Below are 12,400 nucleotides of genomic sequence, written 5' to 3'. Positions count from 1 at the left end.
AAAATCCTAGTCTCTATTTTAAGAAGTACACATAGTTTGTTCATAAGTTTGTGTAATCACACGAATCTGAACTGATAAATTATATAAATATACTTTTATTACAAACATGAGTATAAGTATTGTGATCATATGTAGCAAGGATTAGTTTTTATAGTCCAATTCAAATTATAGTCTTTTATTGTCTGTATTGAATTAAATGGTCCACGGCACTTGACTTTTGACCTGTACAGACACTTTCTGTTCATTGACATGTAATGGTCCATGTCACATGACTAAATAACATCCATATATCTATCACTAATGATTTAAATTCTTACCTGTTATTATATACAGGTAAATCTGGTCCTACCTGAAACATAAATAGACATAAGATCATCAAATAAATACTGTTTGTTTATTTTTGTTGTGGAGGTTGTTAATAATTTACAAAGAAATCTTCATATCTTGGACTAGTTTGTACATTGCAAAAGTAGAGATATATTTTTGGGACTATTATCAATTTAACTTTCATTTAATTTCCCCCAAGGCTTAGACAGCTAGATCCTGAGGTTAAACAAACTCAAAATGCTTCTAATTTTTGCTAATTCATTTTTTTATCATCTTTATACTCTGTCATGTTCTGGTTTGAGCAATATTCTGAACAAATCATATTCAACAATTATTTTTTTTAGGCAACAATTGTATATAATTTTTTCATGTAATTTCTCCAAAAATAAAATTCCTAACTTTTTATTTTTGTGACTCAGTGCAATCTTATTCCAGTTATGACAAAGTTATAAGTTATAAATTTATCTCATTTGACATCATCATCAGTGGAGACATGTAAAATGCTTTCAGATCAATTTATTCACTTCTACATGCAGGCTTCAATTGAATCTTAATCAATTTTTCATAAAATTTAGCAATCAGTCTGTAAACTCAAGATGTTTTAGTGAAAGCTGTTGCATGATTTTGAAATAAGAAGTATAATTTCTAGACAAAAATAATACAAAATAAAAAGATGTTGTTGTTGGTATAATTGCCAATGAGACTACCATCTACCGGAAACCTAGATATGAGACCCAGACATGATAAAATGGAAAACAAATGGAATGAGAAACAAACCCTTTGATTTATGTAAAACAATAAATTATGATAAGTGGCAATCAAGGTTAGGATGACAAATATGCTATTAGGGTTAAAGTAATGGTCAAATATCAGGATCTCAGCTTACATATATAAACAAGTCTAAATATGTGCACAAACCTATGATTGTGTTGGATAAAAACTGCAATTTATATACGTGTGCATGTAACAAATTTTGTGGTAGAAGGGTCTTTAAGAATACAGCACAAACAACATTTTCCAAAAAGCAAAAGAGTGAAAAAATAGATTACAACAATGCATTTGACTAACAGGTGAAGCGTGACTGCACCAGGCCCCCTCTTAGGCAGTCAGTGGGCCCTCATTTATGAAAATTTCTGGATTTACCACTGAAAACATACAAATGACAAAGGTGGTCATTCTTACATAACATTTTGAAAATGACAAAACAATTTTATTTTTTTATTTTTACAGAAATTAGAAAGTGAAATAAATAGTCTCTGGTCTATTATGTTGACTGGTTGCCAATAATACCATATCTCAGCATATGTACATTGTGTATAAAGTCAAAGATCATATATTATATAAGTTTTGTTCTTCCATGTGTAAATTCTAACTATAGAAACTTATCTGTTTTACAATAATGTTTATTTTGATAAACTACATTCATTATAAGTAGACGAATATATAGTATACATAAGTATACATAGTATACATAAATCATAAAGTGGGCTATACATAATCATATATTTTGCAATGTCACACTTTTGTTGATATGAAGATTTATTTTTATGGAACCATAAAATTATTTGTTTGCGTGAGATTTATATCAACAACATGTGAATCCATTAATCTGAAATCCAATGCAATTCATATTCACTTCCAAGTACTTTTACTGTAAGACCAGCACATTTATAATAGACTGCATCTTTAGTAAAAACAAGAATGTGTCCCCAGCACACTGATGCCCCATCTGCATGATCATTTTCTATGTTCAGTGGACGGTGAAAATATGGGAAAATCTCTAATTTGTCATTAAAATTAGAAGGAATTTAGCATGGGGAACATGTGTACAAAGTTTCAAGAAGTTGTGACTTTAACTTCATCAAAAACTACCTTGACCAAAAACTTTAACCTGAAGTGGGATGAACGAACGAACAAACGGACGAACAAAGGCACAGATCAGAAAACATAATGCCCCTCTACTATTGTAGGTGGGGCATAAAAATATCCTTTTGGTACAAGAAGGTATCAAATCAATGCGATATCTCTTTCAAAAGGTCCATTGGTGGACTGATGCAGATTTAAATTTCCACCTTATTGAACATCACCCTTATTTTGAGTGGACTAGTCACAATTCCCAATCGTTAATCCCTGTTCAATCACTTTTCACAACCTGCTACCTTAATAGGTATTTTAATAAGTAAAACAAAATATTTCCACTTGATGTTGAGAAAACATTATATTTCATTCAATCAATCACTTTAAGAGATATTTTTAAAGTATTCACATACTGAATATAGATATTGGAAGATGTGGTGTGAGTGCCCATGAGACGCAACTGTCCATCCAAATAACAATTTAAAAAAGTAAACCATTATAGGTCAATGTACGGCCTTCAACACAGAGCCTTGGCTCACACAAAACAACAAGCTATAAAGAGCCCCAAAATTACTAGTGTGAAACCATTCAAACAGGAAAATGGTCATGAAATATTTGACACTGGACGATCATCAAACATTTTTATTAATCATATTCAATCGCCTACATGATCTGGACAACATTTGGCTGATAATCTCCTTATATGATTATTAACAGTTACCAAGAATGTTATTCAAATGAGGAAATATGAATCAAAATATCATGCAATAAGGTTTTACTGTGATTTAAATGGTGTGGTACAGAATTATATCCTATTACAAGGCACTTTATAATAAAAATCCTCCACATCCTTGTTATGGTTTTGTACATGTATTAAAGAATTATATAAATGTTAAAACAAGCTTTAAGATAAACAATATTCTAATTTCACTTAATTGTTAGGCCTAAATTAATATATTGTTTATCTCCCCAATCCCTACCCTGCCAAGCAAGGTGGGTAGGTATGTTGGGAAATCATTTTATTTTTTTCAAGAAGCCTGAATAGTATCACAGTATTGGACGATGCTGCAAGTCGAAAAATCTGAAATGGATAAAATAATTTTTCGACTTAGTTTTGACAATAAAATTTTATGAGTAGCACTGTTTTTGCAGGGTCGGTCGGAATTGGGGAAACAAACAATATTTTATTCAAGGCCTTAAAATCAGGAAATGAAGTGGGCTGCTCTTTTACTTTAGGGGTACAGAGGCTGGCAGTATATTTGTAGCTTTGTCCAAATATTGTCTCCGTAGGTTTTGGTGCATACATATACATATACACTTAAAGTTGTATTAGTTTCATTGTGTTTTCCAATCTTAAGAGATCTTGAGGGTTGACAGCCACTATTGATTTCCTCCAGATAGACAGATAGGCCATGCACGATTTTAAAAAGTATTCAAAAGCAATTTTTTTTATCTTATCTGGTTCAAGCCAAGAACCTGGATCACCAGTGGTTGTCATTTGCCATATAGTGATACTAGTCTTTTATTTCTATGGTTCTTTTTATTGTTCATATCTTTTTAGATTGGGGATAATTTTGAGCTTTATATCATATACAAATGTAATATGACACCTGTCAATTGATGAAGATTTTTCTCTGTAAATGTTACTGTGTTCATTACTATACAGCGGGTTATTTTTGCTGGGTTTAAATTTTTGCTTATTTTTGTGGATTGAACAAAATTGCCAAAATAAATTCCGCCAATTTAAGAGTTTTGAATCTGCCAAAATAATAACGACCAAAATTTTTCGTACACCTTATTCAATGAGATATCCGCTATACGGTATGTTCTGTCTCAATCATATCCTTTTATTTATATTGATTCCATGAAAATAAATTATTAGCAACAACAAACATGACAGATGTCCGATTAATGATGATATAATGTTTAGGAAAAGAAATACCTTTACATTAATGATAAACATGATAAAGTTATTTCTTAAGTCAGGCGGGCTGACAGAATTAGTTTTAAAAACAATATTCTAATTCTACCAAAATTTGAATTTTTCATAATTTGACCTTTATCAACAAATTAAAATCAATAACCATGATAACCTCTAAGAAGGTTAATACATTCATTATGTCTTCCTATTGATAAAAATACAACTGTCATGACTATCATGGCCCTATGTCAGTTAAAGTAACATCTTCTCTTCATAATCAAATACAATAATGTGTGTTTCATACATTAACAGAGTGTTATAACTTAGATTTAACTTATTGATTAGGAGAGGTTGATCAACTTAAATATTCAGAGAAAATCAATATCTCCTTACCATTGTATGTAGCCATCTACTTTCAATCAAATTACTGTCTTTATTTCTCTGTCAAATAATTTTGCAATAATTTCCATGCTATTTTTATCTTCTACACTTTCTATTTTTGCTGCAGTAAACTTAAGACATGTTGCATGCATCTCTCTAACTTACTAAGTCTTATATTCTGTCAACAATAAATTGCAGAATCTAAAATAATCCTTAAATATGTCTGTTTGAAACACTGATATAAAAGAGAATTGTTAGATTTGCACTAAAGTCTCAATCTTTTGAATTACAGTCACCCAAAGTAAGTTCACCTTGGCAAATTAAACAATTCTGGGTTTTTCTAGCCCATTTATGCCCCTGTCATAATTGGATGGGGCATTAAGTGTTACCCTTGTCTGTCTGTATGTCCCAAAATTGGTTTCTGTTCTCTTCCAAACCTGAGCTCCCGTTTTCTCCCATTTCAAATTCAGATGAACCACAGGACAGAGACAATTCATCAGAATCACTCTCATTACTGTCGTGGCTATCCTCTTGTTTCGAAGTTGATGCAGATGCCATTGTTGTTTATATTCTTTGTTCATAATGTGAAGTCACACATTCCATTCTTGGAAAACCGGAAGTTATTCAGACTGGCACTCGGGACTTGTCGCAGACAGGTGTGATGGAAATGTTTAATAGGATATAACATGCTTATTTCTTAATATTTTTTATCAGGTTTTTTTCTATCGGTTTTAAATAATTAGTTCTTTAAAAAAAATTAAAAAAATATGTTCATATGGCACTTTAAGTTTGCCTCAACTAAATGTTATGAAACTTAAGCACAATGCTTATTACCACAAAATACAGATCAAACAAAATTTGGGTAGTGCAACTTATACCAAAAGTGAATAATGCCCCTTTATAACGTTTACTGCAAGCATGGGCATATGTGACCCATGGACATGTTATCCATAAAGGCATGAATTATTTCATTTTGATGCACTGTCAAGGTTTAAGGATTCATCTCATAAATTTTTTCTCCTGATAATTGTAATTAAGTATTCCAAAACTTTATTGTATACTATCTAGCTAGTATATATCTGCATTGGTTAGAGGTATAGGGGGAGGGTTGAGATCTCACAAACATGTTTAACCCGCCGCATGTTTGCGCCTGTCCCAAGTCAGGAGCCTCTGGCCTTTGTTAGTCTTGTATTATTTTAATTTTAGTTTCTTGTGTACAATTTGGAAATTAGTCATGTTAGTATGGTGTTCATTATCACTGAACTAGTATATATTTGTTTAGGGGCCAGCTGAAGGACGCCTCTGGGTGCAGGAATTTCTCGCTACATTGAAGACCTGTTGGTGACCTTCTGCTGTTGTTTTTTTATTTGGTTGGGTTGTTGTCTCTTTGACACATTCCCCATTTCCATTCTCAATTTTATATGTTAATAATAATAAATGTGGCATATGTATACACCAAGAAAAAGATTTATACACAATGTAGAATCAATTTAGGAGGATAGAAATGGAGTAAAATAATGGGTATTCACATAAATTGTTTTGATTAAAATACAAAATAGGAAGAAATAAACAGCTGTGCCAATAGCGCATGATGCACCCTTATTGTGCATATTGATTATTGTAAGAATAAAATTGAAATATAAACATTTTTTCTTTTCTAATTTTTGCACAAGTTAAATCAATTGTATAAATTGTACACACTTGAATGGGCATACAATATACATGTAGCTAGACAGTGGACATCAAGCAGCTAACAATTAATCAATCTCCAAAAAAAATATCAGTCTAGACTCCAAAAATAGAATGTCAGCTTAGTTCTTGAATCATAAAATACACCTTACATAAATGGACCAAAAACAATAAAAAAAAGTTAAACTGGTTTAGTAAATATTCAAACATTGTCAATTATGATATTTTATGCTGATATATATAATAATTAAAAAATATCTCAATTTCTTCTTAATTCCATACATGCCATAAAGATTTTGTGACAATACAAAAGACATCTATCGTAAATATTTTATTTTATAAACTAGAGGCTCTAAAGAGCCTGTGTCGCTCACCTTGGTCTATGTGAATATTAAACAAAGGACGCAGATGGATTCATGACAAAATTGTGTTTTTGTGATGGTGAAGTGTTTGTGCATCTTATTTTACTGAACTTGCTGCTTACAATTATTTTTATCTATATTGAACTTGGCCCAGTAGTTTCAGTGGAAAATGTTAGTTAAAATTTACAAATTTCATAAAAATTGTTAAAAATTGACTATAAAAGGCAATAACTTCTAAAGGGGTCAACTGACCACTTTGGTCATGTTGAATTATTTGTAGATCTTACTTTACTAACCGTATTGCTGTTTACAGTTTATCTCTATCTATAATAATATTCAAGATAATAACCAAAAACAGCAAAATTTCCCTAAAATTACCAATTCAAGGGCAGCAACCCAACAATGGGCTGTCTGATTCATCTGAAATTTTCAGGGCAGATAGATCTTGATCTGATTAACAATTTTACCCCATGTCATTTCTGCTTTAAATGCTTTGGTTTTTTAGTTATAAGCCAAAAACTGCATTTTCCCCCTATGTTCTATTTTTAGCCATGGCGGCCATCTTGGTTGGTTTGACGGGTCACGCCACACATTTTTTAAACTAGATACCCCAATGATGATTGTGTCCAAATTTGGTTCAATTTGGCCAAGTAGTTTTTGAGGAGAAGATTTTTGTAAAAGTTAACGACGACGACGACGGACACCGGACACCGGACGCCAAGTGATGAGAAAAGCTCACTTGGCCCTTCGGGCCAGGTGAGCTAAAAAACTAGATTTTTATAATGATCATGATGAATAAATTTGTGGGCTATATTTAATGTCAATAGAAACTATATAACATTTATTCATCCTTGTGTAATTATTTTTATTTTTTTCAAATCATTAATTTTCATTTATTTATCTTTGCTTTTTCGTGATCAAAGAACTAAACATTGAAACATTGCAGATCAATCTGCTTTTATTTTTTCATCACATAAAATGTACCTAATTAAACTACTTCATTTTCTATAAAAATCCATTTTTGATCATTGACTATCTGTCTTAAGTTTTGATAAATTATCTAAGTTTCAAGTTCAACTACTACCATTATAAAATGTGAAACCTTTCTGTGCTAAATGATGTCAACAACCAACAAGACATTTGGGTTTTCATAATTTGTAAAATATTTTTGGTCTTTCTTTTTTTAAGTCTTTTTACACTATTACTAATATTAAAAAAGATAAACATGTGGTTTATAAATGATAATATATTCTAAGAATTCTTATAAATAAATTGTAAATAATAGTACATACCGGTAATTGTATTGAAATAACTTTTATTTTTGTATAAATCAATACATGTACTTAAAACTCAACTGTGTTCAATGGGAGATAACTCTATGTATATTTCATTGAGAAAATAAGTAATTGACATAACTTGGTATTTCCAATATTATTTATCTCTTCTGAACAAGGAATTTTTAAATATATATATCTGGAATAATTTTAAATTTTGAAAAATTGATTAGAAATGTATGATGAAAATTAAACCAACTAAATAGGGATAGCCATGTGTGCATGGCTAATGTTAATTTTACTTTCTCTATCATTTCCACAGGCACTTGTCTCAAAATTTTTTTGCCCTTTATAAAGGAATTTTGTTTCTGAGGCAAGTGCCTGTGATCATTTTAGTATCAACTAACTTAGACTTAGCCATGCACACATAGCTAACCATATTTAGTTGGGTTAGTAACTTTCATCATAAATTTCTTATCAATTTTCCAAAATTATTCTGGATCCAAATAATTCCTTGTTTCTGGTCAAATTCACCAAATTATTCACCATCTTTAAACATAGAATGGTCAGTAGCTTTGATGGTCAACCTTCGTCTAAATGGTATCAATGTCTACAGTGGAATTTTCTTTTTTATTGGCAAACTTTTACAGCAATTATGGTAGTTTAGCTTTGTTTAATTTGGGCACCATACTCCATCTTTCACTTTTAAAAATGTGATAAAAGATTCCTATTTGTTTATACAGAAATAAATTATATATTAAGTTTTAATATTCTAGAAATTTAACCTGAATGATATATTTATTCATCAATTAAAGTATAACACTTATTTTTTTTTATTTGGTGTTATTATAAAAAAGCAAGTTGACCAGGGTTGTCAGATAAGGTGAATAAATAAGAAAATTTTTGAGATACAACTTGACACAGAACTGCAGATTCATTCAATAAAAGTCTGTTGTAACTTCCTATACATGATGTCTGAAGTTTCAGTTAAAACTATACAATAGAGAACCCAACGATGTATATATCCTACAAATGTATATCCTTTTTTTCTCTATAATACATGTACTTGATTTGCAGCATGAGGGCAGCATTAAGGTACCTTAATTGCAGCACACTCAAGAAAAATAAATTCAAACCAAGGTGTTAAAATTTTGAAAATGTTCTACACTCATGACACTTACAATTCCAAACAACAAGTGTCATTTCGAATCATTTGGTTCCAAGAAAAATCTTTGACAAAAGTAATTACCTGTCCGGCCAATCCAAACAGTTGGTTGTTGACACCTGAAAACAGTCTACAAAGACAAATTTTGCTCACATGAATTTCCCATGAATCTAACCTCGTACGAGCTAATACCTTAAAAACTCATGTAAAATATTTACTGTGAATTTCACCTATATTACAAGTGATCATGAAACTTCACAAAAAAAACAATGGTATTTTTCCTGATTTTAATTGAATTTGAAAGTTTAGATGTTATTTGAATAACTTTACCATGTTTACTTTTCCAATGAATTTCACACAAAAAAAATCATCAGATTTTCACCTAAAATTCATGAAAAACTGATATGAACTAATTTTCAGTATAAGCTGGTTTTAGGTGAAATTCCCATGAGTTTAATTTCATATGAAATTGATGCGAGTGAAATTTGCCTGTGTAAACTTTATGAGCAAATGAGTGGAACCAACTTCCATAGATCAACCTTCTCAAAATATGTTGATGAAAGCAATAAATTACAACACTAAGCAAAACTTATATATATACCCTATAGCCAGCAAAAGTACTTGTGGACTGTTTATGTTAGTCATATTACATGTATATTAAAACTACGTACCTGTATGACAAATATCTGGTAGCTGGCACTCAGGAATTCTCAGGAATTCTCAAGCATGTCTATCTGTTTCTCAGTCTAAAGATGACTACTGCAAAAAAAATACTTGTATATATATAAATTTCTTCTTAAATTTGACTTCTGGTTCTTCCATTTTTTTACTTGTGCTATGTGTTGGTTTTTTTTAGCCATGGTTAGAATTGGTTAATGATAAATACTGAATGTTCAACTTCATTCGGTATGCTTATGTTCAGTTGTTGGGTCTTTAGCACTCAAGTTTCAAAATGGCCACTAAAGAGGGGGGATAGGACCTTTATCGGAACTCCAGGATGGGTTGTTTATAAGCTCAGGATTTCTGGATTGACCCTTTCGGGATCTGGGAATCCTTTTTTTTCGGATTTCGGGACGTCTGTATTTACTTTATTTAAATTTGGGACCTCAGGATTTCGTTTTTTTAAGATCAGGATTTCTGGATCAGGACCCCTCCTATCCCTCCTCACTAAATATTTAAGGAGTTTGTAAATGTCCTGTTGACTTATATATATACAATTATTTTGCCAAAAAACTTAGCAATTTTCATTCAACTTCATCCATTTTTGTTAGCCTTTGACAATTTGATGTCTTAAATGATCTTCTTAATATGTGAGAGGAGCATGCATTCCCTTTCTCAAGGCCTTAAAAAGGATGCACACCCCACCCTCAAAATAAAAAAAAATATGGACAATACATTCTAAAATGCACATTCAAAAGACATCTGGTGCTGAAAAATTGGTACCATTAACATTATTCTTCACTTTGATTTGTGGATTAAAAGAGGATCTTCGAGTTCAACCCTCGCTTTCTTCCCATTTTTATTTTTCAATTAAGAATTGGATAAGAATAATTGGCACAACCCCCCTTTTTCAAGGCGTGACCCCCCTTTTTTAATATTTCTATATGTACCTTTTTCTTCCAATTTTTTCTCAGTGAAAAATAAAAAAGTTATCATCCCTTAAAATAACAGTACATTTCAACTGTATTACTATATATAGAGAGGATAATAATAAACCGATATTCTCCTGCACTTAACCATGTTAACATGCTATATTATGTCTTTAATTTATGATCATTTATTTTAGTTGTAACCACTGTGCTTTATATTCTTTCCTACTTTGTCCTTCTCTTTGTTTTCATTTTTCTATTCATCTCAGTTAGAGTAATATAGTACCACGTGTTTAAATGACTATTCATCACCTAAGGGACAAAAATTCCATTTCTGTTACTATATTACGTTTTCATTTGAACAATACCTGCCGTTTCAGAATTCAGAGAATATAATCATCTTGTCCTGAAATAGAATCGGTGGTGTACATTTCAGAGTCCACAAAACCTTTACTAAATTATATATCCTTATTTGCCTTTATCTGTGCGAAGTGAACGGAACTTAAATAAAATCGCTTGATAAACGATACACTGTGTTCCACACCTATAAATACCCTCTAAGTACGCCTCTTTGTAAACACAAACAAACAAGTAAAATACATGTACCCAGAGATAATTTTTACTTCAGTATAAAGATTGATATTGTTACTAGTTAATTACATTAATATAATCTATCATTTGCCTGCATATACTAAGCTCTGATGAAATAGATGCAACACGACGTATTTGTCAAATACATACGCCGCCATATTGGAGAAAAATGTAAATTTTCCTTGTCAACACAAGTTCCAATATTTGCTTCCCAAATCGTTCAGGGTACAAACTTACGTGATCTGTTACTGTACTAAACATAAGAAATCAATATTCTAATGAATGAAATACATTCTAAGGGTTAATTATTATAATTTCTATAAATATTTTCATTTTAACCTTACACATATAATACCCTTGAAATACGTTTGTCGATTAACGTTTAATAAGTATATTTTTTGTTATTACTGAGAATATCTGTTTATGTTGTTTTATTTAATCTTTAAATAATTTACAAGAACGATCAGATATGTAGTTGAGCGACTCATATAATCATTATTTGACAAATATTATCGACAAGTTCGAGTTTTCAAGAAAGATGGAAAGTCTGCATATGAGCCAACTTCAGAGACAAACAAAACATGTAAAATATTCACCAAATTCCCCTATATTGTTGCAGTTTGATACATGATTATCTTGTCTATCAAATGACTGTACCTGATATGAGAATAACTAAGAATTAGCTGATTAAATCACTTTTATATCCAATGTATTCATTCTGCCATTGTATGATCAGATACGTACCTTTTCTCGGCTGCCTGGATTACTTGTTATTTGGACTCGTCCGATCTAGGGTTGATTTTTAATTTTCTTCCTTCTTTTATATAAGATATTTTAAATATAGTTTAACAAAATCATCATAATCGTTATTATAAGTTGTTATTGATTGTAGAATATCAAAGATACACATCAAGTTACACATTTAAACAGAAGTATGTGTATACACAACTATAATACAATGTCCATCACCCCCGGCAGAGGTAAATCGACTAATCATGATTATTCATATTGAACTATATCTTTCATTGTCCTTAGATAGAGAAACCTAATGTGTACAAGTAATTACTGAAAACAAGAAAAAATATATTATGAAACGAGTATATGAGTATTGGCCATATTAGACTCGGACCTTTAAGATGCTCTAGTGTCCCCTTTCTTTGACCACGTGGGAATGTAATCGGGTATATGGGTTGGTATTTCAGAGTAAATTCATTATTCACTACATGTGACACAATACTATAGTT

General features: G+C 31.0%; 1 protein-coding gene across 2 annotated transcripts in view; it reads right to left on the bottom strand.

The window, feature by feature from the left end:
• LOC134693098 (uncharacterized) overlaps window positions 1-11,920 on the bottom strand; it is a 36,171-nt gene extending 24,251 nt beyond the window's left edge. Inside the window, exons 1-3 of one of the 2 annotated variants that reach the window (XM_063553805.1) lie at window positions 11,814-11,920; window positions 9,648-9,735; window positions 318-349 (exon numbers count right to left, since the gene is read on the bottom strand). The gene's annotated coding sequence lies outside the window, so the exon portion shown is untranslated. Of the gene's footprint in view, window positions 1-317; window positions 350-9,647; window positions 9,736-10,933; window positions 11,116-11,813 lie in introns of those variants that run through there. The other variant, XM_063553804.1, reaches the window with a different exon arrangement.
• Window positions 11,921-12,400: the final 480 nt, after the last annotated feature.

The sequence above is a fragment of the Mytilus trossulus genome, chromosome 12 (assembly GCF_036588685.1).
Source record: "Mytilus trossulus isolate FHL-02 chromosome 12, PNRI_Mtr1.1.1.hap1, whole genome shotgun sequence".
Taxonomy (NCBI): Eukaryota; Metazoa; Mollusca; class Bivalvia; order Mytilida; family Mytilidae; genus Mytilus; species Mytilus trossulus.
This window is presented reverse-complemented; position numbering and strand designations above follow the sequence as displayed.